General features: G+C 37.1%; 1 long non-coding RNA gene across 1 annotated transcript; it reads right to left on the minus strand.

Annotated features, from left to right (window-relative positions):
- On the minus strand, positions 1–27,910 carry LOC106025002 (uncharacterized). The gene is made up of 3 exons (XR_001199080.2): positions 27,825–27,910; positions 11,068–11,203; positions 1–1,414 (listed from the first exon to the last, which is right to left on the minus strand). It is a non-coding gene; the product is annotated as an uncharacterized LOC106025002 (long non-coding RNA).

Consider the following 27,910-nt stretch of genomic DNA (forward strand, 5'->3'; position numbering starts at 1 on the left):
GACAGGACAAAAGCTTGTACATTTTGCATAGTCAGTACTGTTGTAATTTTTTTTTCTAAATATTTTTTGATTTGTGGTTGGTAGAATCCATAGGTATGGGACACACAGATATGGAAAGCCAGTGATACTTAAAACATAATTTTCTGGGTCTGAAGTTGAAGCTCATGAGTGGTGCAAGGTGAGAGAGGTCATACAGTAAAACTTTGCATTCATGTTGAAAACTTAATTTTGCTGTGCATGGTGGCACACACCTGAAATCCTAGCACTCAGGAGGCAGAAGCAGGAGGCTCACAGTGGGTTTGAGTCCAGCCTGACCCACAAATTGAGATAGAGTCCTGCCTGAGCTACACAGTGAAGTATTGCCTAAAATGGAAAGAAAACAAAACAAAACAAAAGAGAAGAAAAGACTTAATCTTGATCTTTTTAAAGCACTGCTTGTTGAGCATTTCCGCACATGTATATGGATATTTCTTTAATGCTTCCTAGTTTATTTTAAAAATCATCTCAGTTTGCATCCTCTTTCATAATGTTTGCTTTCTTCTTAAAGTAAGAACAATGTCATTTAAAAAAAATTTCACAAGTATTGCTCCAGAAATACATGCAAAAATTAAGGTTTTGCTGTAGTAAAAGTATTATAAAGATATATTTGAAAAGAAGTGAACCAACTTGAAAAATACTTGTGACACATGAATGATATAACAGATGGGAGGGTTGGTATCTCTAATATACAAAGCGTTCTTATGAATCAATAAGATGAAAACATTTTACAGAAAAATGAAGGTAGTAATTCATCTGTGAATATAAATAGCCTACAAAAAATTAAAACTCACTAAAGATTAAGAATAGAAATGAAAGCACAAGAGCTGTTTTTCATTATTAGATTAGCAAAATATTAACTGCAGTGCTATTAAGGACAGTCAAAGTTAAAAAATGATTTCATCAGTGAGACATTTATGAAATAAATGACATATATCCAGAATGGAATATTATTCAATCATTAAAAATAGTTGTGTAGATCTATATTTATTGAAATATTTATCAGTGTCATATTATTAAGTGCAAACACTCTGAAACAGTTGTTCCACTGTTAATTACTACACTGCATCCTGATTCTTTACACATTCTTTACTTAACTGAGCACCAGAATGTTACAGATGAGTCTTGGGAAATGACCGGCACAAATGTTCTTGCATGGGCAGATTTGTTGGATGTCAGCATGTGCTGGAGGCCCCAGGATGGCATCAGAGAAGGTGAAAGATGGAAGAAGGTTTTGAGAGAACCAGTACTGGTGGATCTGCCTTGTGGTGTTCAGAGTAGCTCTGAGGATCACAGATAAAGCAGTTCTCAGTGGGCTGCGGAACATGGTGAGGAGCATTCTCGTCTAGAGTGACTCTCTGGGGTCCGGAGAAGCAGGCTGGAGAGTGGAAGCAACGTCCATGTGGTTAACCACATTGAAATAGAACCACTGACATACTCATTTTCGGTATTTGCAATTTTGCTTTGCAAACAAGTAAAAAACAAACAAAAGCCAAACAAACAGACAAAAAGACAGGTTATTCACACACAGGGATTAATGTTGTATGTGTAAATGTAAACATTAAACATAACAGCAAAGGTTAAGAACTCGAAGACCCATGGAAGGCTGAAGGCAAGGATGTGCTGCTTCCTGAGCTGCATTCTCCAGCACCACCATTCCCCTGACGCATCTCTGCCTTTCTTGTACTCGTTGAGATCTTTGCCATCTGAGGTTCCCTCAGTGCAGTGTTCGAGAGCCAGGGCATTTCTTAGTATGCACTGAGCTCCTGCCAAACTATTGTTTCACCTATTATTGTCTAAAAAGACAACGTGTACTAGAAACGTGAAACAGGAAATGCTCGTTTGACCTTAGTATGGTGGAAGAAATTTTCCAGAGCCCATATGCTGATGTAATTATTTCAAGATTTTTTTCCCTTTAAAGTAGTAAAATCATTGGAATTCTTGTTCCAGCATTTCAGCTGTCACAGGCATATTGATTATTATTTTTAGAGTAATAGTACACTATAATTGGTTCGGTAAAGTTTTATATTATTTTCTAACTAGATTTTAGAGAGCCCTTTTTACTTATTTGGTTGGTTTGTGTGTATGAAGCACAGTTAAAAAATTATTTTTAATTTTCGTGGAGGGTCCCTATTTTACATAGAATTTTTTCCCTATTCTCAAAGGTTTAGATCACATCCGTCATTCCCTCCTAGTGATCCACTTCATACAATTTTCTGTAATAGCAATAAATAACTTCAGTGTACACTGGCTCTCATTTCAGTGTCGCTGAGGTACTTATGATGGGCATATTTCAGCATAGCTAATCTCTTCTGGTCCCGGTCTCACCAGTATTGATACAATGCTCTGAGATGAGAGGAAATGCTGTTCTCACTGAAGAGGTAAGAATTAAACCCTCAGCTGGGTCGAGGAGGGCGTGGTGGGAGGAAAAAATCCCCTCACAAATCTGATGTTTTCTCAGCTATTCTTCATGACAGAATGGAAAAATGTGCTTTAACCACTGCATTCTTCTTTGGCTCAGGATGAAGCAGAGCAACCAGTCATTTTGCCCTCTGGCATGAAATATTTAAGTGTAATATGTCATCTCTATAAACACAAAGATACAGATGTTCATATTTATTTAAGAGATGATCACACCCTTTTATCCTATTTTGTTTATTGTTAATAGTTTCACATTCTTGTTTTGTATTTGTTTGAATCCAAGATCTTTTCCTTCATACACCTTATGGATCTGACCCTCTCCATGTTATTCCATTTTTCACTAGCCCTTTTCTCCAGATGGTTCTCCAGAATCCTAGAAATTCCTGCATCCAGTAAAATGCTCTCACTTATAGTAAAATGCTATAGTATTATGGTAGGATTCAAATGTTAATTTGAATTTCTTTACCCGAGAACCCTCTGGGAATTCATAGAGTGAATTCTTAAGTGTAGTTATACAAAATGAATGATTGGTGTTTTAGCCAAGCCTTGTTTGTATCTTTCCATGACCAAAAACAATCAGGTGAAAAGGGAAGAATTCAATTAGCCTATTGTTTTGTCTGCCTGGCCCCAAACAACCCACATGTATATTTTAGGAAAAAAATTTTTCCTCATTTAATTCAATGCTTATACACTCACGTACATTGATAGTTGATTTTTTATTTGTAATTAAACTGTAAAACAAGTGTTGAATGAGAAACAATTTTGCTTTTTAAAAAAAGAGTCATTTTAGCATCAAGTGAGGTCTGTGGGCCTCTTGTTCTAGGAAGAGGGGAGACGGGGATCCTGGAAGAGGAAGTCCTATGTCAGAGGGCTCGGCACACATTTTCCTGTACTGCCTTGGCTACACTTAAATGTAATCTGTTATTTTAACCAATCATAATATTTTCATTTTACCTTCTCACAGCCGATTATAAGGCCTACAATATAAATAAGACAGATCTGTATTTTTAAGGACACTTCTCACCATAAGTTTGAATTTCGGCATTTCCAAAGACTTCAGAAATCATTAGCTTATTTTTCTTTAAATAGTTTTAAAGGAACTATTAGCTTGTTGGTTTTTAAAGTACTATTTTCAAAAGCTACTGCCCATTTGTCAGAAGAGAGCTCTTGAGTCATCCAAAGGTTCTCTGTCTGGCAAAGAACAACTGCAGAGCTCCTGTCCTCATGTGTGGACCTGAGCATCTATATAAGTCAGCGTAACACATCCATGGCCCTCAGTGGAAAGTTAAATGCTACTCATTTCATATCTGCACATTGCATTCCTTGCATAATGCAATGCATTTCTGTGCCTCAGGTTCAAATTTCATATTCAAAATATAGGGAGGCTTCATTTTTCTTTTCCAGCTTATATTTGAGTTTTGAAATGAAACATTCCCTGAATTCATAAAACATTTAGGAAGAAAGACTTAAAAAATCAAAGACAAGATTTACTTAATACAACTTCTATTAGACATAACCATGAAAGTAGGCTCTATCACAGACCCAGAGTTAATCAGTATCAGTTTTTCACCATGCTTTGATGTATCATTAAATTCAATGAGTAAAGGAATATTAAACAGTAAATGTTTAAAGATTTTGTCTGGGTAAATGCTGATGGTAAAGTTTTGGTCTTAAAATGTGATTATTATATGAAACTGCAGTGTGTTATTTTTTACCATAGCACATAGAAAAGAATATGAATCCCTGCCTGGAAACCATCACCACACACGGGCTGCTGCCTGAGTGGGGACAGTCAGATCCCACCCTCTCTCCACAAGTCAGCGTCATTTGTGGACTGCTGGGGGAGAGAACCAGGACTCACAAGGAGGTGATCCCCACCTGGAAACCATACCATTTTCATTGTTTTCTTGGGTTGGGTTTTATTCTGTTTGTTTTGATTGTGTTAAATCTGATGGCATGAGAAGCTATATAAGACAGCAAGAGATATTATGGTAGCCATTTTGGATTTATTAGTAGCTTATTTTGAAGTCCTTTATTGCATTCATTGTTCTGTTTTTATTGTGTTTACTCTATTCTGTTCTGCTTGATTTTTACTATGTCTGAATGTGTCTACAGCTATTTTGAAGACAGCAAAAGGCATTATGGTAACTGTTGCTGATTTTATAAGATTTTGAAATCCTGTATCACTTACACTAGTTTATTTTGATTGGTTTTATTCTGTTTTATTTTCCTTGGTTTTATCCGTTTTTTTAAAGAATATAAAGCCAGATGATATAATTTTCTTACCTAGATCTTAATGCAAGTTCAGTTCATAGCTTAACTTTTTCTTCCTAAGTATTGGACCAAGCTGTGACAGAATTCTCTCAGGCTTTCAGAACAGAGGCAACTGTGACACTCGTCTTTATCCTGGTGACCATATAGAGTTTCGTTGCAATTCTGTTTGATGTTTACTTTGTCTTATTCCAGTGGACTCCAGCAAGAAAGGTGAGGGTAAATTTTAAGAGTCAAAATTCGATGCAGAATGTGGGAAGGAATAGGTCTGTCCCATTTAACACAGATCCCTTTCTGCTGAGGGGTAAATAGGATGGCTTTTTATGCATAAAAACCAGGTAAAAAAGTACTCTATTCCTTATCCTAATATTGGAGTAACTGGGGTTGTAGACAGAACTAAGCTCTTTGGTCTTATAAATGTTCATGGAGCTGAATTTCTCTCTCATAGAAGTTGTTTATTTGAATTTAGCGACTTTGCTAAGACTGGTTCATCCAATCAGTTTATGCTGAAAAGGGCTTCATGGGCAGCAGCCAGCTGTGAATTGGCTGATAGCTGCCATGATGAACAGCCCTGTGGAGTTCTTGCTTGCCAGTGATTAAGGATACTTTGATCAACTGGGAAGGTAGGTCTTTGTTAGTCTCTCTATGTTCTCACTCCTAAATCACTGATTAACCTCAGGAAAGTCGTTCTAATATGGCAATTTATTGCAACATTTTAAAGACAATGTAGCACTTAGTGAAAGCTAAAAATGAAGAATTGGACAGATCAAGTTCAAAGTCTTGCTCCCAGCCTCACCACATAGAGGTCCTTGGAGAATATACTGCTTAACCATCAATTTTCTCATCTGTAGACTACATACTATTGGAAGACATTTTTGTGTGTGTGATACTGGGTATTGAACTAAGGGCCTATCACATCATTTTCATTTTAGATCTGGGGATTGAATCCAGGGATGCATTACCACTGAACTACAGCCCCAATAACTGTGTATTTTTAAATTTTGAAACAAGTTCTCATTAATTTTCTCAGGCTAGTCTTGAACTTAGGAAAGGTATTCAATAAAAAGTTACTATTCTAATTTTGAGACTCTGTAAATATTTAATCACCATATAGAAAGTTCATGAACAATACAGGAAAACTCTCTTCCTTGTCTCTCTCTCTTTCTCCCTCATTTCCTCCCTCCCTTCCTCTCTCCCTTTCTCTATTCTTCCCTGTCACTCCCCAACCCATTCCGGTTGGGCATCCCATCTGCGATGTGATGTCATGCTTGACAAAGCACCAATGAAATTCACAAGGATAAATGCTGTGGCCAATTCTCAGTCTTCATCTGATCATTTAAAATAATCTTGCATTCCACTGCATTCCACTGATCTCTGAACACTGGAGTGCACTAGGGCACCATCTTCTGGCCTCTGCTCTGTCCATATCACTTCCTTGGTGATCTCAGCATGTCTTAGATCTTTACTCACATATGTGCTACTGATATATATATCAGTATATATATATCTCATCTAGATCTTCCTCATAGACACCAGATGTGTACTCAGTTGCCTGTCTTAGATGCATCTCAACCTCAGCATGTGAAAATGCGACTCTTTGGTCTTCTTACAAATCTGTTGCCCATGCAGTGTTTTACACTTCAGTAAATGGTAATTCCATCATTTAATTGCTCAGCTAATAACTTTAGAGTCATCCTTTATTCTTTTTCTTTACTCACATTCATATCCAAACCATCAAGAAATCATGTGGGCTCAGCTCTCAAAATATATCTCCTTTTGGCCCTCTGTGCTCTGTCACTGTTGGCCGCTCCTGCATTTTATCTTGATTCTTACAAACTCCTCACCAATCTGTCTGCTTCCACCATTACACTTACAAACTGTTCTTTTTAAATAGCAGCTGACATAGTTCAAGAAACATGAGATCATGTCACTCTACTGCTCAGGCCCTCCAGGGGCTTCCTCCCTCACGTGGAGCAGAGGCAGACAGGCCTTGCACACCTGGCCGTCTCCTCTTCCTCTCTTCCTCCTTTACTGTGCTCTGGCCCCAGTGCTCTCTTTGCTTTCCGCAGGCATGCTGCATAGAATCTCCTCCTGGGCTTTTGCACTTATTTCCCTTTTGGGAAGACTCAGAGAGATTCGTATTCTTCTTTTCCTTCAAGTTCTGGTTATATGTCACATCCTCCATCAGTGTTTTCAGACCACCCTATTCAGACTTAGGATTTTCCCCTGCTTTATACCTATGATTCTCTGCTTGCTACATTTTTCTTCATAGTACTTACAGCCACCGCCTGATTTATATTTTGTGATGTTTTTCTATCTTCTCCACTGGTTTTTTTTCATTGTTGTTCACCCTGTGACTATGCTTGACATTGAGTAGACATTTAACAAATATATGTCCAAATTAATTAAAAATTGAGCGAGTGGCATATACTACTAAGCATCAGAATATGAGAGCACATTGTACAGGGAAATAGGACTCCAGATTCTGCTTTTGATGAGGCCTCCTATCAACAGGGTTATGTAGAGAAGACATCTTGCCTGTCTGAACTCCATTTTGGTATGTTTTAAAACTTACCTTATGTGCAGTAATAGTTTTCAAATATAGGCTATTTTAGGAAGCCTGCACTTACACAGAGAAGGGAGGCAATTCCTCGTTACGTTCCACATGCCTATAACCAATAGTTTATGTAAACTTTACCTGCAAGAAAATTTCTGTGTGAACAAATTTTTTAAAAATTGCTTGGAAATAAATGCCCAATGAGTCCCACATCTTATCTACAGCTAGGAAGCAATAGAGTCCAGCAGAATTAGGTTCTGCTATCTCTTCAAGGCACCAAGAAGGAAATGACAAAGTACGGTGCATCCTTCCTTGGATTCTTTCCCTCTTATTTGAGTTTGGGTTAAAGAATAGGGAGTGATACAGACTTTGCATTTTTTATGTTTAACCACGTTCTTCTCGTTTGCATAATTATAATAATATTATTTAAATGAGCACTTTGATGTTTTTTCAGAGCCTTAACTTTGTGTCAGGTAGGAAACAAGGAATAGTAAATATTTTGTTTCTAAATATTTGCAAATATTTGAAAGCTAAGTAGTGCTCCAAAGATTTTAAAGATTTTTAAAAAGTGCTTATATTCAGTAAAATAGTAAGACTTTGTACTAAAAGCATATTTATTCAAATTTTCCTGATTTAATTATTAGTAAAATCTTCAAGATTTCTATTATATGCTGATCACTTGTCCAATAGATTCCCAATAAATACTTTTGATAGATTGATGTATTCCTTGATTGGTTACTGAGTTTTCATTTACTTCATGGGAGAGTACTCTGAAAAATAGGCAAATAGTTCATACCACAAGATTGGAGAACATAATAGAAATACTAAGCAAAACAAACATTAAGTGGCTATTTACACACAAGCATTTAATGTGCTGAGATAGCCATGTAAGAGGACTTAGTTCTAGATCCACTCAATGGACACTTCAGATCGCAGGTATCTTTGGCGCAAGGTCTTGACAGGCTTGGCTGGTGCTGCTTCCCAACTCCTCTCCTGAGCTTTGTCATTTGTCATGCTCTTACCACCAAGTTTTCAATCTTCAGAGTTTCCCTGTACTTGTACAAAGAAATATGGAAGCTGTTGTCTCATCCCTCTTTGGTCTATTGCCTTATATTTTAATTTCTGATTTCTGTGCATTATATAAGTTTTGTCTTTATTTGCTCACTGTTGCATGCCCTGTGCCTATGCCTGACATTGAATAGGCACTCTCTTGATAACTTGTCTGAATAAATAAGTGAATGACTAAATAAACAAGTAAATCACTGAATATCACTTGCTATCACATATTGTATCAGAATACACACACAGAGGGGGAAAAGGATATATATATATATATATATATATATATATATATATATGTGTAGTATGTGAAGAGAGAGATGTACATAGATATATAATGGTATTAATCTTTTTCTAATGAGAGCCCTTGGAAGTTCTCAGAGTGGGTGTCAGGTAACCCCTTTGTATAGTGGGCAAGGTATAGTATGGCTGAAGCTAGAGAGAGACCAACTTATGGGTGTATAAAATTATTAAAAGCCTTGAACTACTGTGTAGACAAACAAGAAATAGTTGCATGCTTAAATGAAAATGTTACTATGTAATATGTAGTGTGCAATTTTTAAAAAAAATTCTGTAAGAGATTAAATTAACCAGTTAAGGTTGTTTTAATTTTGTAGCATCAGTAAGTATCTGACAATTTGGAACACAATAATAAAGTGAAAAGGAGTCTTGAATTTTATCATTGGGCATTTCTCCTTCAATGTCACTAACAGGTTCTCAAAACAATAATGCAATATAATCTTTTTCTTTTATCGATATGTATATGCCCAGCCTTGGCTCTCTCTTCACCAAACCTCCTGCTCCCTGCCTGGGTTGGTTAACAGACTGGTACAGCCACACAGCACTCTTTTCTCACACCTACCCAAGAATGTGTGTGTGTAACACTGGTACAAGTCCACTATATCTTCTCTATAAATCAAAAATCCCTAAACTCTGAAAATTAAAAGTTTATTTCATGTTTTATGCAAACTTGTTCAGCGGCCAGTGTGCCCTAAAGTGATGTGTTATGGGCCTCACTAGATGGTTGGACACGATATGATTCCTCATGCTTGTTTGGTGTCTAGAATGCTTCAGCAAATGTTAAAATGGGGACTAAGCAAAGACGTATTTTCTATCGATTTACCACTTAAACTTATCAGTCATCCTCTATTCATATTTTTAAAATGTTATTACGTTGAAAAACAAGAATTAAGGCTAATGAATTCCCTTTAAAATTTTTTTATACACTGAAAACATAAATATTTGGTTAGAGTAAAAAATCAGTGATAGGACCAAGAATAATATCATGTTTCCTGACTTTTAGATTACTGTTTTCTTACCAAGATAAGATGATTATGTATATGAATGCCAGATAGCTCACAGGCCAAAAGAAACAAATTTCTGTAAAATTAGTTAAAATTTTACTAGGAAAAATGTTGGAAAAGCTATAATAATATTATCTCACTCCTTTGCTTGCAAACCTAAAAAGTCTCCCAGTGGAAAATCATATCATGTATCTATATCTACTTATCTGTATATTTACTTACCACACATACAGTGTGTTTGAAGCAAGGGGCAGTCCTTTGAGGAGGATTAAAGACTACATATCTATCATATTAATTTACAAAATTTAAACACTCATATTTTTGGATCACACTTTATATTTATACATCAAATGACATTAAAGTAGGCATTAATCAATGAGAACAGTCAGGTAAATTAATCTTGTAAAAGTGAATGGTATGGACTAGAAGCAAATAGGCTTTCAGCAAAGAATTGGCTAGGACTCTTGCCTTTGTATCAACAAGAGTTAATGAGGTCCTCAACAAGGAAAGGACTGAAGAAAAGGCAGCTGCAAGATGTTACAGGGAGGAAGAACTGAAAACTGGTTGGCTTTAAGAAACAAAGGAAATTATCAAAGAGTGTTCTAGAGAGAGGCTAACGTGAAAATATGATACAATTGCTGAGACAGTAAAGGAGTATATGGACAAGCATGAGAACAACATATGTACTTCCTTGTTAAGAAGGAATGAGCAGAAAGAGAGGAATAGCAAGAAAAAGCAGTCCTACAAAGCTAACGGTAAGATTTTAGGGTTATGGGCCACAGTATTCAGTATGATAGAGGCTCTTTAGGATTTATGATTACAAAGTTTGTGATCTTCATCAGAGTGGAGTTCCATAGAGGAATGAAGACTGAAATACAATATAAAAGGATTAAAGAATGAATAAAGGATACAAAAGTCTGACAAGTTTCAAGACCTAACAACTCATTTTTATGCCCAGTAAAATAAGTAAAGTATTATATTGCATTATAATACAACTATATATATATATATATATATATATATATATCTGTACATCTATCTATCTATCTATATATATGGTCTATGTAATGAGACCTGTCTTACATAAATAAATAAATAAATGATATATATGTGATATATCTGAATTTAGATACATTTCTAGAGTAGTGCTAAAGTTTAGCACTTATAAATAAATTAAGAAGTATTAAATAGCTCTCTGGATTTTTTTTACATGTTCAAATCATTTACTGCTGTATGTAGCATACCATAGCAAAACTTTTTATACCATAGCAAAACTTGGTAGCTTAAGATGATAATTTTTTGTTATATTCCATATTTCTAGGGATTGGCAGAGCTGGGCACTGTCCAGCTGGAGTCCTTCAAATGATTGCAGGAAGGTGACAGCTGAGGCTATGGTCATGAGACAGTTTTTTTACTTACATGTGTGGCAGCTGGGCTGGGGTACTTGGAACACCTGGGCAGGTCAGGAACTTCCTTCTGTCCGTGTGGCCACAGCTGTGTGGTCTCCACACTACAGCAGCACATTGCAAGTCCACTACTGTATGTAGCTCTGATTCTGTAATTATCAATCCAACAAGTATGACACTTTTGAATGCTGCATTGCCTTTCTCTTACTTAATAATTTTCATCCCTTGTTTTCTTTTAGTTTTGATAAGAACTTGTATAACTTTTATTATGTATTCTCTTTCTTTGAATTGATATTTATAAAAAGATTAGCACACAAGCCGATCTTTTACTTGACAAAGCACATAATTTCTACCTTGTACAATGGTTTAAATGCTTTAGAAACTGACTTTGCTGTATACACAGGCAGAATGGATTGATATTTTAAGATTTCCTGTGACTAGAATGGTATGGAATGTCTTACTGATTTATATTGTGTTCTGACTTCCTGAGCAGTTTTCCTAACACTATTCCATTTTAGTCATAAAGTACAACAAATCTTGCTCATTTTTTGTTTCTCTTTACTTAAAATTCAGTCTAGAACTTTGTATTTCAGTTTTTTTTCTATTTTTCCTTATTTTTAAAGAGGGTAAAATTAAACAGAACAAAACAGATCATAAGAGAACAATGTAAGAGACACAGATTTCAAAGCAAGACAACCAGAGATCTTCGTTGTCTATGATGTTGTCTCTTGTTTTTTTCCAAATAGTTGTCCATATCTTCACATACAAAACAAACACTATAGAACTGATCAGAACAGGATGATGAAGGCATTTTGGGTCTCTAAGAACAGACAGTAAGGAAGTCCACTTCTCTGTTTCTTAAATTTAATTTCTGTGGAATTTTATAATAGTAGCAATTTTTTGTTTTATTAAATTTTTCCAGTTGTGGGTATGATTCTGAAAATTTGAGAAAAAGAATTTCCAAGTCAATTGTCAAAATTATTATTAAAAATAACTTGAATATTTAACATATTATTGTTATATAACTATTATTTATTATCTATATTACATAACTAAATTTTTATTGCCTATTGTTTAACTAGTTGGTAAGATTTATGCCTTTTGCAATAGCTGTGTTCACTTTTTTGGAACAGTAAATGTGTATCACTGGATGTGATGGTGCATGCTTGCATTCCAGCAATTGGGGAGGCTAAGGCAGGAGGACTGCAAATTATAATTTAGTCTAGATTATTTAGTAACTTAGCTAGATCCTGTCATAAAAAAGTTTTTAAAAGGACTGGGAACACAAAGCTCAGTGTGAAGAACTTGAATTCAATTCCAGTATCATAAATAATAATAATAATAGAAAACATACCTCTGTTTAGTTATGTTGCATTCTTAAAGCTTATACTCTTGTTCTAGACATATTCTATGTAAATAGAAGCTAACCTGATAAATAAAATTTTAGATGGTATTCTTTTAATTTAATTCTTACAATTTGGGTCTTACTAGTCTTTAACCAAATTCTAAAAATGTTATAAAATTTCTTATGGCCTAATTTAGTCTTAAGTAGCATTGCTAGTTATATGTGTATGAGGTCTTTCTAATTTGAAAATGTCAGAGTGATACTTCATCGCTCTTAATTTCATTTTGCTGAAACACCATAACAATACAACCCTGCCACATTAGGGTATTATAATTAGTAAAGGATATAACTGTAAATGCTCAACACTGTACCTGCATATAGTTGACACTCAAAAAGTTTTCTTTCCTTTAGCTATATAAGAAGTATATAAACCAGGCATGTTGGCATGCGCCTGTAATCCCAAGAGTCTGGGACCCTGAGGCACGAAGATCACATGTTCAAGTCTGACCTGGGCTATTTAAGAGACAGTGTGAGACTGTCTCATGATAAAAAAGGGCTGGGAATGTAACAGTGCTAAGGGCCTTAGCTCAATCCCCAGTAATGAAGTAATGAAAGTCCATTTACCTCCAAGAATCATGTGGAAGACAGACGGAAACGTGTCCATAGTTAAGAGAAACACTAGGGTCAGGGAAGAGGCCACAACAATGACCTGACCAGTATGGACCTGAATGTAGCTTGGGGAGTGGAGAAAAAGGTATGATTTATAAAAAACTACTCTTCTGAGGTAAACTCTACCGATGTTTGTAGATTTGGGAAACAGTCATTGGGAGACAAAGCGGGGGGGCAAGAGGAGCTGGGACTGACTCTTGAGTTTCAGCTCAGGAGGTTTGAAACACCTTCAGGTATAGGCCCCATGTTGGTGGTGTGGAGGAGAAGACACATTTTCATCTTTGAGGTTCTCAAAATCTACAGGAGCGACAGATACAAGAATAGACAAAGTATAAGGAACCATATTCTATACAGGGTTTTGGTATCAGTATCCCCCTTTTTGTGGAGAGTGGTTAACCTAGGAGAACTTTTGTGACTAAACTACATGCCTAAGCCTTTTTAGTTTTTATTTTGAGGCAGGGTCTTACTTAGTTGAGCAGGCAGGACTCGAATACGTAATCTTCCTGCATCAGTGCTAAGATTACAGGCATGTCCACCATACCTAGTTTAGCGTCTTTCCAAATGTGAAGAACAGTTTACTGAGAAAGCTAGACTGAACTGATGTAAAATTATGTAAGCACTATCAGATCCCAGCATTTAATCTGATTAGTTGTAGTCACTGGATATTCTCTGCACTGAATTTCTTGGGTCAGTCTTTTATCCTTCATTTACAACAGCTCATATATACATGAGTATATTCACACACTTTTAACATTTAGACATAATTAAAGTCATGTCATAAAGATTTAAGAGAACACTTTTTATACCTTGTATGGCTTGTAATCACAAATCTCAACAGATACCAGTTCTTCAAATGACATGAAACTGAAGAACCGTTAAGCATAATGAAAAAAAAAAAAAAAAACCTAAGTTACAGTTAAACACACAGAAATGAGACATTTCCAGAGAAGTAGTCAATTCTTGTGATTATTGAATTTTGTCCTTCTAGACTAATAGCACTTTCGGTTAATTGTACCTTTTGAAACTCTGAAGCAGTGTTGTTTATATCACTCTGAAATCCATATCCTGAGTATGTAACGTTAAGTAGTTTGAGGTTAACCCTTTGAGGCTGTCAAGTTTCAGTTTCTTCTTCTTTTTTTGCCTGACATACAGAAAAGTAAATAATTTTCTCTAACTCTGACATCTTTTCTACTCAGCTACTGACCACGTTCCCTTAATCTTTTCAGTCTCAAAGAATCTCTTCTCGGACCTTATTTAAATTGCTCATCAAAGCTTCAGTTCACATTGGCAAACCTTTTTACAGCATATAAAAGTGGAAGAGTTAAAATGAGAAGAGAGGTCAGAAGTTAGCAGGAAACAGGTAAACTGTTTAAGCCAGGAAGAATGTGGGGAAAAAGAACAACAGTAAAAGGAGACAAAGGAAGAAGTGGGGCCCCACAAAATAATGAAGCCTTAGAAGTGGGATGTCACGGGTATGTTTCTTTATGAAGATGACAGAGTTTGAGATTACACACTGTACAAGACAGCATGGAAGCCAAGTAGGCTAGTAGCCCATCAGGAAAGTGGGGTGACATCACACCCATTCAATCCTGGCACTTCTAGGGGTGGATACAAGTGGGCGGCAAATTGGAACCCAGCCCTGGGCAACTTCGTGAGGCACTGATTCAGAATAAAAACGTAAATTTTTTTAAAAGGCTGGGGATGAACCATAGTGCAAAGGCTTGAAGAAAAAAAGTTAAGGCAAGGGAATGAAAGGGGAAGGGAAAAGAAGGGAGGGGAGGAGAGGGGGAGGAAGGGGAAAAGAAAACTGAGGGTGAAAAACAGCAGGATGGGAGGGTTATTTATTTTTCAAAGGAATAAAAAAGGCTAGGATACCTGGATTTTGGTATAACAAGAAATAGTTTATAAAGATGGATACTTGAGCGGGGACAGGAGGGGCTTCCAAAAATGTTCTGTTTCTTGACCTGGTTGGTTGTCAGGTGCTCATTTTGGGATAATTCATCGAGTGATATACTAATACTTTGGGCACTTTTCTATGTGATTATATTTCAGTTAAAAATATAAAGGTAACAGTAAATATTTAGCTTCCAGGCTTAGCAAACTCATACAAAGTTTTCCGAGCACATCACAAATCATCTAATCATTGATTGAATGTACAAGATACGAAGGATGAAGAAGCCTGGTTTGCACAAGGTTTGTGGTCTAATGGGTGTGTTCATGGTATCTGGTGAAAATGGTAAATCAGGGGTAGCAAAGGAAATGGAATGCTTTGTTCAGAGGTGATTTCTGAGCCAGTGAGTCTATTCATACTGAAATTGAAATATATTTCCTAATGTATAAAAAGGGACTTCACATATACGCAAGAGCATGTTACACATACAAACTCTCTCTCTTTCTCTCTCTCTGTCACCCACCCTACTACAGGAACTGGTAAGCTATGTGTAGATCTGCATGCAGAGTAATAAATTCCTGGGCTGTGTGAGTGGAGAATACAGGAGCAGGACTTCCTTAAAAACCTCAGGAAACTCCAAATAACAAGTCCATGCTGTCTTCTATCTCTTACCTATAAAAAGAAAAATCAATTAAATTGCAAATTAAAAACTAGTGCTGTTGGAGGAGGGAAAATAAAAAGAATCAGGACTTATTATGCACATGTAGCAGTTCCCCATGATGAACGTCATCATTATGTACTGCAAACATGGCCCAATAAAATTAAAAACCAAAAAAAAAAAAAAAAATCAAAACGAAACAAAACTACACATGCAGTTTAAACACAAAACGGTGCAGGCGGCCTCATGTGGGCTCTTTCCGGTTCAGAGCACTTTGTTCTGTAGGCAGCTGTGGCCTCAGGCTTACTCTCGGCCTGATCTCTCCGTCTCCCTGATCCTGCTTCCGCCCTCTCAGGTCGGTTGCTGTTGACTCCAGGGCTCTCCCGGGTAAACATCCGGAACACTGAGGCCTGCAGTCAGAGCCTGTTTCCTGGAGAACCCAGACTACACAGCAGCAGGAAAGATCTTGATGGTTAGCACAGGGGCGGGCACTCAGGATGCCTGAGGACTCAGGGAGGCTGCCTTGAAAAGCTACACATGGATCCAGTCCCCAAGCACTTAGCCAGCTACCTGCAGGACTGTTCCTACAGGCAGTGCACAGCAGGAAGCCACGGTATCCTTTCCAGCTGGAATGACGTGCTCGGCTGTGCGGTTTTGAAATGTGACTTTGGCTACAGGGTGGATAGAATGGATTACAAGGCCGCTCTGAGCACTGAACTGATTATCTTTCAGAAACCATCTTTCTTCCTGTAGATATTAACGGGAAAATGAAAGTAGCGACCTGCCTTTCCTGTCCCTGAGTTGTTGCTTTTCATCCCCTTTCCCCTTATCAATAGAAACTACTAAATCTACTCCATGGTTTATTCAGCCACAGTCTTAGGAGGTATCACCTAGCATTAGCTTTTTGAGACACCATAAAAAACAGTGTTATATGAGAACTTGAAAAGCTATTTGTTCTGTAGCGATGAAAGCCAAGGGATCAGTGTTACTGGACCAGTTTACCAGACACTTGACTGCAAGATACAACATCAAAAATAGTTTTCACCTTTATCCCGTTATATGGTATATATCATAGTTGTGTTAGTACCATTCAGTTTTATAAGAATAACTTCATAGTCAAGATTAGATTTTTAAAAAGCATTGTTGAGGTATAATTGATATAAATACAAATGGCATGTATTTAAAATGTACAATTTTGATAGGTTTTAACATTTGTATACATATGTGAAACCATCACCAGTAATCAAGATGACTAATATTTCCAGCATCTTCAAAGTTTCAATATTCTTTGTCACTCTTTCCTTTCGGGGTCCCCTGCCCTCTCACCCAGGCAATTACCCATTTTCCCTGTCTCTATGGATTACTTTGCATGTCTAGAATTTTATATAAACACAAGTACACAACTTATTTATATCTGCCTTCTTTCATTCAGTATAATTACTTTTAAGATTAAATGCAAAAAGCTCAATTGCACAGTATTTTACGTTATCAACTTGTTATGCATAAGCAAGATTGTATGTATTTGCATATCATATACATATAAAAATCAACAGCGAAAGTGAGCATTATTTTCAAGTATAATTATTCTCTGTGCCCCTGGGTGAAATTTTGAACTGGTAACCAAGATTACTTTTCTTGAAATTATAAACCAAAGCAAGTTGTCTGTGATGTTTTGGAATAAGCTTATATTTAATGACAAGTAAGATTTGATAGAGTAGCTCACCAAGGTGTGTTTCAAAATAACTAGAAAATTAAAAGGTGGAGGATGACTATTACAAGGCGCAGAAGATACAGAACACAAGACAATCTTCTGAATTTCTCTGAAATAATCAGCTAAACTGGAAGCTCCTCTCCCCAACACAGATGCACACACCTGTTATATTCTCCGCCTCCCCCAACTACTGCACATACAGGTAACCCTATTATTTTTTCTTTTGTAAATTGCAGATTAGTTCAGTAATTGCTTTACAGTTACATTTTAATTTTCTTACATCTCTAAAAAGGAGAAAAGCTAACAATACTTTAAAAATACCATTGTATTCAAACCTTGACCTTAATCAGTTGTGCCTATAAAAATGTAAATCCTAGGATGAGCCCTAAAATAACATTTTATAACTTTCTGAAGATTCTTTTAGACATAGCACTATATTTCAGGCACTCAGTGTGTATCTCTCCAATGAATGAAACACAGCTTTCTGCTCTTTGATGGCATTTTCTCTTGTCACTTCTTTTGGACGTACCTGAGAAGCGAAGATTATCACCTCCTCCAAGACATCATGTTTTTAATTTGATTGTAGGGGTGTTTTGTTTTCTTGAGACAGGGTCTCACTATGTAGTTCAGTATAGTCTTGAACAACTCACTATGTGGCCCATGCTGGCTTTGAATTTACAGTAATCCTCCTGTCTCAACCTCCTGAGTGTTGAGTTTACAGGAGTGCCCCACCATGTCCAGCCCATTTTTCTTTTTTAATTTGTGCACCTTTATAGATTAGTCTTTTATCTATTTTGAAAATGACATTACTATCTTCATTTAGAATCCTATTTTTTATAATTAAAAAAATTTTTAGGTCAGGCATAAGAGCAAACATCTGTAATTCCAGGACGTAGGAGGATGAGGCAGGAGGATCACTGTGAGTTCAAGAGTAGCCTGGGCTACTTAGTGAATTCAAGCCACTCTGAATTATACAGCAAGAACCTGTATCAATCTCCCCTCCCATTTTGTTGTTGTTGTTAGTACACATTTGCAGTACGTAATGACTGCTTTCACTGGGGGAGTTGGCAGAAGTGTATAATACATCTTAATTCTTTTGTCTTCCCCTTCCTCTCCCTTCTCTCCAACTTCCTCCCATCTCTTTAGCCCCTTCCCATTTGCAGAAGACCTAGTGTTTCATTCTATTCCATACTACGTAGACCTTTTAATATTATTTTGGAGAAGGGATGAGGAGCTATTTCTATTTCTTAGTTTCTGGCTATTCTATACCTGTAACTAACCCGGTCTGAAGGAAGCAACTTTGAATTTCATAGTCCTATAGGGCCTTGAGTCATGTACCTTGTGATAAGCTCCAGTAGAATAACCCTGATCCATTATTTCCCCTACGGGGAAGATACCATGCCTTCACTAACCCTAAACACTGGCTTCTTGAGTGTGTATTAACTCCTACACATCACAAGAATGGAATCCTGTTATCTTGTGCTTGCTGGGAATATTGTGGCAGCTGGGGTTAGAGTTCAAGTGTTCTTTTTCTTGTGAAATGTTTTGTCTCATTTTCACACTTATGATAGTTTCAAATATCCTTTTTGTTTGTTTTATCTTATATCTGATAATTATTTAGAAAAATTTTAGAATTATAAGCCTCAGGACAGTAACCAGAGACTCCATGGCAGATTTCTTAGTGTATATTTCTGCAAGCTAATTCTTATCTGTTTGAGAAATGTCCTAGGATCCTTTGAAAATAGTGATAATATAGAATAGTGATAAATGAACTTGTAGTTTCCTGATCTAGATGTTTAATATTATTTGGCTTCTTAAATAGGATGTGACTATTATTCATTTTAAATTAAAAGAAAGAAAGTTGAAAACTTAAATCTTCCTGGGAGTTTGTTAATTCTTCTTGAGAGCTCTTAGAGTTTTCGCATAGGGTATAACTAAGAAACAATAGAATTTAGTTTTAAGAAATAATAACAACAACAGAGCATAATGTGTAAGTACCAATTAGGTCAAGATAATGATAGAGTTCATGTTAAGGTTTTTTATTTTTTATTTTTTGGTACCTCAGAGGGGGATTCTACCTGGCTCTGATTCTTGCTTTCACATCAATCACTGCCCAGGCCTTAGGGCATGTAGTTGGCTCTTCCCACCGCTCCCCCACGCTGTAGGATGAACTACAGAAGAGCACCCCGCACACACTCATCCCCTCCAAGACGGCCTGCTCACTGCTTCAGTTCGCCCACTGATTTCTTTTTGTCCCACATACAGCTTAGAAAAACTGGTAAGTCAGGACTGCACCTATAAGCTATGTTTTCGAGCTTTCCTTGGAACTTGCTACACTCTAGAGGAATGGAAAGTCCATTTAAAACAACAAATAGGGAAAGCAGAAAGAGTAAACAAAATGTGGAAGGGTGAGGCTTTGTTCTGACGAATGACTAGGCTGCTTCCTGTGAGCCCTTTAAAGAATTATTTTTGAAGAATGTTCTTCCCTCTGAGTTCTTTGGTTTTTCTAATAGTCTATTACATAATTATTATTATACTTACAGGAAAAAAAGCCTTCCTGAAAAAAATGTAATCAAAAGTAAAAACAGTTGATAAGACTAAAAGCTATCAAAGTTATTTTCAACCTAAAAACATTCAAAGTTAAGAAACTTCAGGCAAACTGCAAAGGTAACAAACCAGCAAATGTAAATTTGTTAAAATTTTGTTTTTACTTCTGCTGCATTGGCATGATTGTAACTGTTAGAATAGTTTCATTCAGAGTTAGTGAATTTTGATATAAGAAACATAGTTGTGTTTTTCTGAGATTATTTAAAATTAACACTCATATCTCTTAGAAAAATAGCAAGTAGAAAAGAGCTGTGGGATAATGTTAAATTGATGTCCCAACTACCCCTTCACACATAATTTTAAATTAATTACCAAGGCACTTCCCATTGTTAGGAAGTCATAAGCAAATCATATTTTAGATGTATTTATTTTTAATTGACATATAGTAATTATACCTATGTATATTTCCCTGTTAGCTCTTAGCTGGCAAGCAGACCAATTTTGTTTTTAAAAATCCTAATAACTAAAATACCAATCCACAGGGGTGTTTTTCAAATGCAAAAAAGACTATATTATTCCCATAATCATAGTACCTGAAATCAGGCATCTTTTGCTAAATTTCAAAATAACAACTTATAATCGTTCATGTTTAAGTAGATTTTTTATCTACAAATTAGATAATTACACTAGAACATTCATGTCTTGTGTAAGTTATAAATTGATTTCATTAAGTATAATTCAAATCTATAAAACAACATCTGTTACAATTTAAAAATATCTATGGTCAACACCATTAACAAGATTATTATTGCTGTATACCAGTATTGCTAAGTTAACTGTACATTCCATGAGAACAGACCGTATTTTAGTTTTCTCTTTTCCGTACTATATCAAACTTACAACTATGTGCAAAACCGACCTTTAATACATATATAATTAACTGAGTTACGTTAATATGTCAAAAACCATAAGTTGATAAACCTCATAGTTTATAATGGTAGAAATGTATGCTCAATGGAAACGGTGTGAGGTCTCCTGAAATGAAATCCCTGCTTGGCAGCATACAAGCAATAGGATCCTGAACAAGTTACTTAATTTCTCTGAGCTTCAGTTTCTTTGTTGAAATGAGGTGATAATATCTCAGAGTTCTTGCAAAGATTAGAGGCAAATGACTGACAGTGGCTTGTAATGGGGCCAGTTCCAGCCCTGAGTTCATCATCCTCTTCTCAATAATGAGCAGAGCAAGGGTCATTGCCAAAGCTACTCACCAACACCCCACTGCCAGCGGATGTCAGAGTCAAGTGTTAATGCCAGCTGTGTCTGTCTTTGAATACGATACTTAACGATTCTTACATGGCACTGTTTTTAAGGTCACTTCTAGGGTAAAAAATGAACAAGGTGGGGGGCAGGAGGCAAAAATGACAATTACAAAACCTGAACTGTAGTCAGTTTCTATTCTATTGCATTTATTTCATGTTTAAAATGCTGATTATAGCAGGCTGGAGGCTGGACCTTGCGATTTGTTGGTGTGTGAGGGACATTTACTAATCTTCGTCACAGAGCTCCCTCCTCTCTCTGTGGCCTCAGTCCCCCAGTCACAGTCGTCAGCCTGCACCCCGTCGTAAGAATTGCTCACAGGACTGGAACGGTGGAAGTTGGTGGGTGCAGAGGCTGGGAATGACTGTTACGAAAGTCAGAAGTGCTTCAGGAAGCAGTAAGATTTGAGGGAGGAGTAGCTACTAGACTCACTGACACTGGGGAAGTTTCAGCATCCTGAAACTTTAACTCCTGATCCGATGGTGGAATTAAAGAATAAAATTGTACTACCCAACTGAATATGAATAGCTGCCTGCTATTTCAAATCAAAGGAACAACACACAAAGGAAGAACAAAAGGCAACTTTCAAGTAAAAATTCCAGGGAAGGTAATCAGTTGAGGTGCAGGAGACAAAAAGTCTGAGTAACCTATAGTTCCCCAAGAAGCAGCCTACATGTGTTTCACAACTATGATGTATATATAACTAATATTAAAATTAAATTGCCCCGCTTTTTATCAGCTATCAATGAAGTAGTATTCATGTAGAGCATTTCTGTACTCAGGTTAAGTGCATGGGGGCAAGGGCAGGCTTTCTTTTACAGATGTGTTTGTCATCATTGAAAATAATTTGAGCACCATAATCATTACAAAAAATGATGCTGCCAGTAAATGTACTTATATTGCTACTAATTTTTGTCCTGATAACTGCTGCATTCTACAAGTGAATTTAAAGTTCTTTTAAAAGCTTGTTTAATCTATAAAATTGATTTAACACTTCATTAACTGATTAGGGTCCATCTTTTGAAAAATACTTCTATTGGTCAGCTTTCCTATGCTGGGACAAAATGCCCAATCTGCAATTTAAAGGAGAGGTTTAATTTGTCCATGAATGATGACCACAATGCAAAAGCATCATGGAGAAAGGGCCTAATGGAGCAAAGCTGCTTACTTCATGGTAGTTAGGAGGTAGAAGGGGAAGAGCACCAGAGAGCAAGGGGTCACAGAACAGCTATGACCCCCAAGGTCACCCTCCATGACACCTAGAAATTTGCTTTCCTAATCCTCTGGTGTCTCTCAAGCCAAGCGAGTGGACTAACCATCACAACATTTAATTAAGTAGTTATTACATTAATCAAAAGAAAAAATGATGATAGCGAAAACTAATAGTAGCAGCAAAAACAAAAGAAATAGATGTAATACTTAGACTCAGTATATTTCTAAGATTGTTCGAAAGGAATAGAGTGAGGATTGGGTAACTTTGGGTTTGGGCAGCCTCCTACCATTCATCAGGAAAGAAGCACTGAAGGAAGAGCAGCTTTGGTGGAGAATAGATTCTACTTTGAGAATGCTGAGCATATTGTCTTACTTTTGAGAATGCTGAGCATATTGTGTTACTTTTCTCGTTGCTGAAACAAAACACCCGACACCCAAAGTTATGGAGGAAAGATTTATTTAACTTACAGCTTGCAGAGGTTTCAGTCCATAATTAACTTGCTCCAAGGAGGGCGGAACATGGCAGAGGGGCAATAGTTCATGGAGGTGGAAGATAGCAAAAGCAATAAGGAGACAAAAATAGGGGACAATCCTCTTTCTGTCCCTTATATTGTATGCAGAGTACGCACCCTATAGCAGGTTTGGCACTGGTGCTTAAATAAGGGTGCTTAATCCAAGCACCCTTATCCCAGAACTACATTACAAATAAACCATATACGCTGGACTCAGCCACCTTATGGAAAAACCCTATGGCTGGATAAGGCTTTGGGGAGACATCTAGATACAACCCCTAATATTCTGACCTTGCCCCCCACCCCAATTCATGCACATTCCTTTTCCAAAAGCATTTAGTCCATCTCCAAGAGTTGTCAAAGCCCTAACAATTTCAGCATTGTTGAAAAGTTCAAGCCAAAATTTTCCTTTAACATTTAAGGCACCCTGTTAGCTGTGAGCAACTGTAAACATGAAAAGAAAGTTAAACACTTCCAACATTCAATGGTACAAGATAGACATTTTCCTTCCAAAAGTTACAAACAGGGGCACACACAAAAAGTATGAAAGCAAATACAAAATCTAGTAGGGCAAACATTAAAATCCTATAGTTCCATGTGTAGCATCTGAGACAATCTGTGACAAGATGTGAACTCCAAAGTGCTTGTGGTGGCTCTGCCCCTAGGACACTTCTGGTAGTTGTGGCTCTCGTGGCTTCTCTCTTGAGCCTGCTCTGCTTCTTCCTTGGACAATCCATGTTTCCCAATAATCCATGTTCCTAGCTTTCCTCAGATAATCCATGTTCCTAGCTTCTCCCAACTTCTGAAGTCTCAACTGCATCTTTGTCTTTACACTCACAGCTTCATACACTGCCCTCTCAGGAGCACACAACCTGATCGCCTAGGCCTTCCTCTAAAATCTGACTGAAAGCCTTCCTGACCCCACAACTCTTGAATTCTGCATGTGCCTAAAACCAGTGCCATATGGATGATGCTAAGGTCTGTCAGCAACTGGAGCAGTAGCCAGTTCTTTCTGTGTTGACTGTAGGGGTCCTATGCCTATGAATCAAATTCTAAAGAACAGCTTCCTTTCACCACTGGCTATTTTCTCAAGGCAAAGTTTTTCACTTTTGCAAAAGTTTTTCACTTTTGCAAAAGTTTCACTTTTGAAACTGCAAAACCATCTTTTCTTGAACCATAATTTTTATCTTCCTGTAACTTTTCAGCAATCAAAATTTCCTCTGCTCTGTCTTTGCCAGTACACAGTTTTACTGGAGCTTACATTCTGGCCAACCTTGTAACATTTTAAATCATTCTACTGGTTCTCTTGATTCTCAACATACATCTGGTTAAAAGCCCCCAACAGTATCTATGCTACCACCTCAACATTAGACTGTCTTAAAACTTCTTCTGCCAGATTAATTCATCTATTACCCTTCATTCCAGGCTCAGGCAAAGTCTAGACATGAGCAACATGCAGACAAACTTTCTACCAAGGCACAATGCACATTGTCTGAAGTACAACAACCCATGCAGTCCTTCTTGCAAGTAGAAACCTCCTGAGTCTTGTATTTACCAATAGAATTTCTATCAATATTCTGGTCTTCTGAGCTTTGAACAGAATCTCCCATCAAGATATTCCAGCTCTGCTTTTTCAGCCAGTGTCGCTGAACTTTCTAAGCTTTTCCAGCAAGCCATTCCCAAAGGCTCCTGATAAATGATCAGGGTTAGTCACGACAGTGATCCCACTTCTGGTACTAGATTCTATTTTAGCTACTTTTTCTTTCTTTCTTTCTTTCTTTCTTTCTTTCTTTCTTTCTTTCTTTTGGTACTAGGGATTGAACTCATGACTTTGTACTTGCTAGGCAGGTGCTTACATCACTGAGCTAAATCCCTAGCCTTTAGTTACTTTTCCTAATGCTGAGACAAAAAACACTCAATTCTCAAAGTTAAGGGAGGGAAGGTTTATTTAACTCACAGTTTGTAGAGGTTTCAGTCTATAATTTGCTAGCTCTAAGGCCAGGTGGCACTCATCAGAGGGGCAACATTTCAGGGAGGTGCAAGACAGCAAAAGCAACAAGAGAGAGGAAGAAAGGGAACAAGTCTCTTTTTGTCCCTTATATTGTATGCAGGCTGTCCACCCTAGGTAACACTGACATCCTTAATCCCAACACCTTTAATCAAAGCATTGTACTATGAAACAATCACACACACTAGGTTCAGTCCTTTCTGAAAAAATCCTATGACAGCATGAGGCTTTGGGGAGGCATCTAGACACAAACCATAATACATGTGATGCTCACATACATTCATATGGAGGATTATAGTGCACAGCTAAAAGTGTGAGTTGGGTGTGAGGTACAGTGGTGCATACTGATAATGCCAGCATTTGGGGAGGCTGAGACAAAGGGATTAAAAATTCATTCCCAATCTGGATAATTTAATAAGATCTCATCTCATTAAAAAAATTTATTGAGTTGGAGATAAGGATGGAAGATTGAGGTACAGATTCCTCAACAGGTAGGTGGCAGTTGAAGTCATAACCATGAATGACTACCTACGGAAGCAGTGGGGAAGGTGGCTTAAGAGCAAAACCTGAGAATTAGCTGTGGGAAAGACAGAAGTAGAAGAGGGAGAGGGAAGAAAGACTCCAGAAACAAGGAGGTTCTACTGGTTCTCATGATATCCTGCATCATCAATAGTACCAGAGCACAGTTGAGTGTGGATGGAAGAAATTGGAGGCAATGAGGTATATAAGGAATTTGGGACAGGTAGAAGATGTGGCCCCAAATCAACCTTCACCTCTACTGATTGTTTTCTTCCCCTATTAAAACTGGAATGCTGAGCTACATGATTTTTGTGGTGTTTTATTTAATAGCAGAATATAAATGAGTGGGCAATATGGGAAGATTTTAAAAATTAGCACATTCATTTTCTTTAACAAATACTTTTTGATTTTTTTACAGTGTTCAGTTACTGTTTTAGTTACAAGGACATAATTATGAACCAGACTGATCATGGAAATGGTCATTACGGTGAGAAAGTCATGCAATAAACAAACAATATCACTTATAGTTACTGATAATAACTATAAAGACAAATAAGGTAGGTAAACATGTCATAGGATAACTTGGGCAGACTCCTTTTATTATCTGTATGAATACATTGGTGGCTCCAGTAATCCAGATAGAAGATGTTGGTTGGATTAAGATTGATAAGGTATCAGTCATCCTTCCATTACTACAATGAAATACCTGAGGTAGTTAACTTATAAAGAGAAAAGGTATATTTTGACTTATGGTTATGGGATTTCTACGTCAAAACCAAGTGACTCCAAAGCTTTGGATCTCTGGTGAGAGTGGGATATCATGGTAGGAGGACATAGCAGAGCCCACCACTCACCTCATGAGCCAGGAAGCAGAAAAACAACAACAAAAACAGAAAGAAGAATAAACTGGGGTCCCACAATCTTCTTCTAGGCCACACCTCCAGTGACTCAAGGATGTCCCTCCCACCAAGCCCCATTTCTTAAGGGTTCTAAGGCCTCTCCCACTGTGGTGGTCCACTCTTGTAATTGCAGCACTCTGGGTGACTAAAACAGGCAGATTGCCAGCTTGAGCCCCACCTGGGCAATTTGACAGCTTAGTGATACCGTACCTCAAAATAAAAAATAAAAAGGGGCTGGAATGTGGCTCAGTGTGAAAGCTCTGGATTCAATCTCCAGTACTGGAAAAAGAGTTATAATACCTCCCTATAGCACTACCCTGAAGACTATACCTTTGACATATGAACCTTTGGAAGAAACTCCCCAGCAAGAGAGGTAACACTAACTTTAACTGAACAGTTAGCTGTAGCCAGATTTAATTCTAAATAAATTATTTCCATTTTGTTTAAATTTTTGTTTTTTTAAAAAAACAGGGTGTTGCTATGTAGTTCAGGCTAGCATTGAACAGACTATGTAGCACAGACAGGCCTCAAATTTATGGGGATTCTCCTGCCTTAGACTTTCAAGTACTGGGATTACAGTCATGTACTACCATACCTGGCTGTTATCTTCATTTTACATGTAAGGTAACTGAGGCAGAAAGGTCAAGTAACTTGGCTAAGATTACATAGCTAGTGACTGGTAGAGTGAGAACTCAACCTAAGCAATCTGTCTCAAGAGCTTGCCTGCTTAGTATTTGTGCTAAACAAAATCAGGATACATGTTGAAGACAACTGACAAATTTTGATACTGGGTTTGAAGGAAAGAACAAAAATCCAGGAAAACTGCTAAAATTTTAGCATTAGCAACCATACGATATTTAGTAGAATGGAGAAGAATAAACAGAAAAAGCAGGGATCAAAAATTCTGATTGGCTGGTTGTGGTGGTACATGCCTATAATCTACCCCTACCAAAAAAAGAACACATGAAGTTTAAACACACACACACACACACACACACACAAAGATAGTTAAGATGGTTATACTACTAATTTCTCTTAGTTCATTGAAAAGAAAGGTGAAATGATCTGCTAATAAACAACAAAAATAGCCAAGTTAGCTTTTTTAATTGTTTTGAAATTTTTTTTCCTCTTTAAAATAATTTTTAAAAAAATGCCACATACACAGCTATAGAGACCATAATAAGCACTCCAGGCACTTTGGTAGCTTCAGTGACAGCTATATTTGAAGCTAAACTGGAGACAACATACCATTATGTTAGAGAACTATTCCGCTAGGGTCAACATTTACCAGTTTTTCACGTATTCTCAGTTACATGCAATCCCAGTTTTGGAAACTGTGTGAAATGATCTGCTAATAAACAACAAAAATAGCCAAGTTAGCTAAGATCTTACTTTTACCAGCACTCAGCCTGAGAGAAAACCTTTTTTAAGAACTTCCCAGAAGCCTAATCCCCTCAGACCTGAGGCAAGAGCACCACATACCTACAATCTTTAACTTCTCAGGATTTCAAAGAGGGTGAATTCTCCCAGTTAGAGAATTAAAGCTGTCTTTGATGTCACCCTCTTGC

This window comes from Cavia porcellus, unplaced genomic scaffold, assembly GCF_034190915.1.
Source record: "Cavia porcellus strain 051 isolate PalLab524CR breed Dunkin Hartley unplaced genomic scaffold, mCavPor4.1 scaffold_1, whole genome shotgun sequence".
NCBI lineage: Eukaryota > Metazoa > Chordata > Mammalia > Rodentia > Caviidae > Cavia > Cavia porcellus.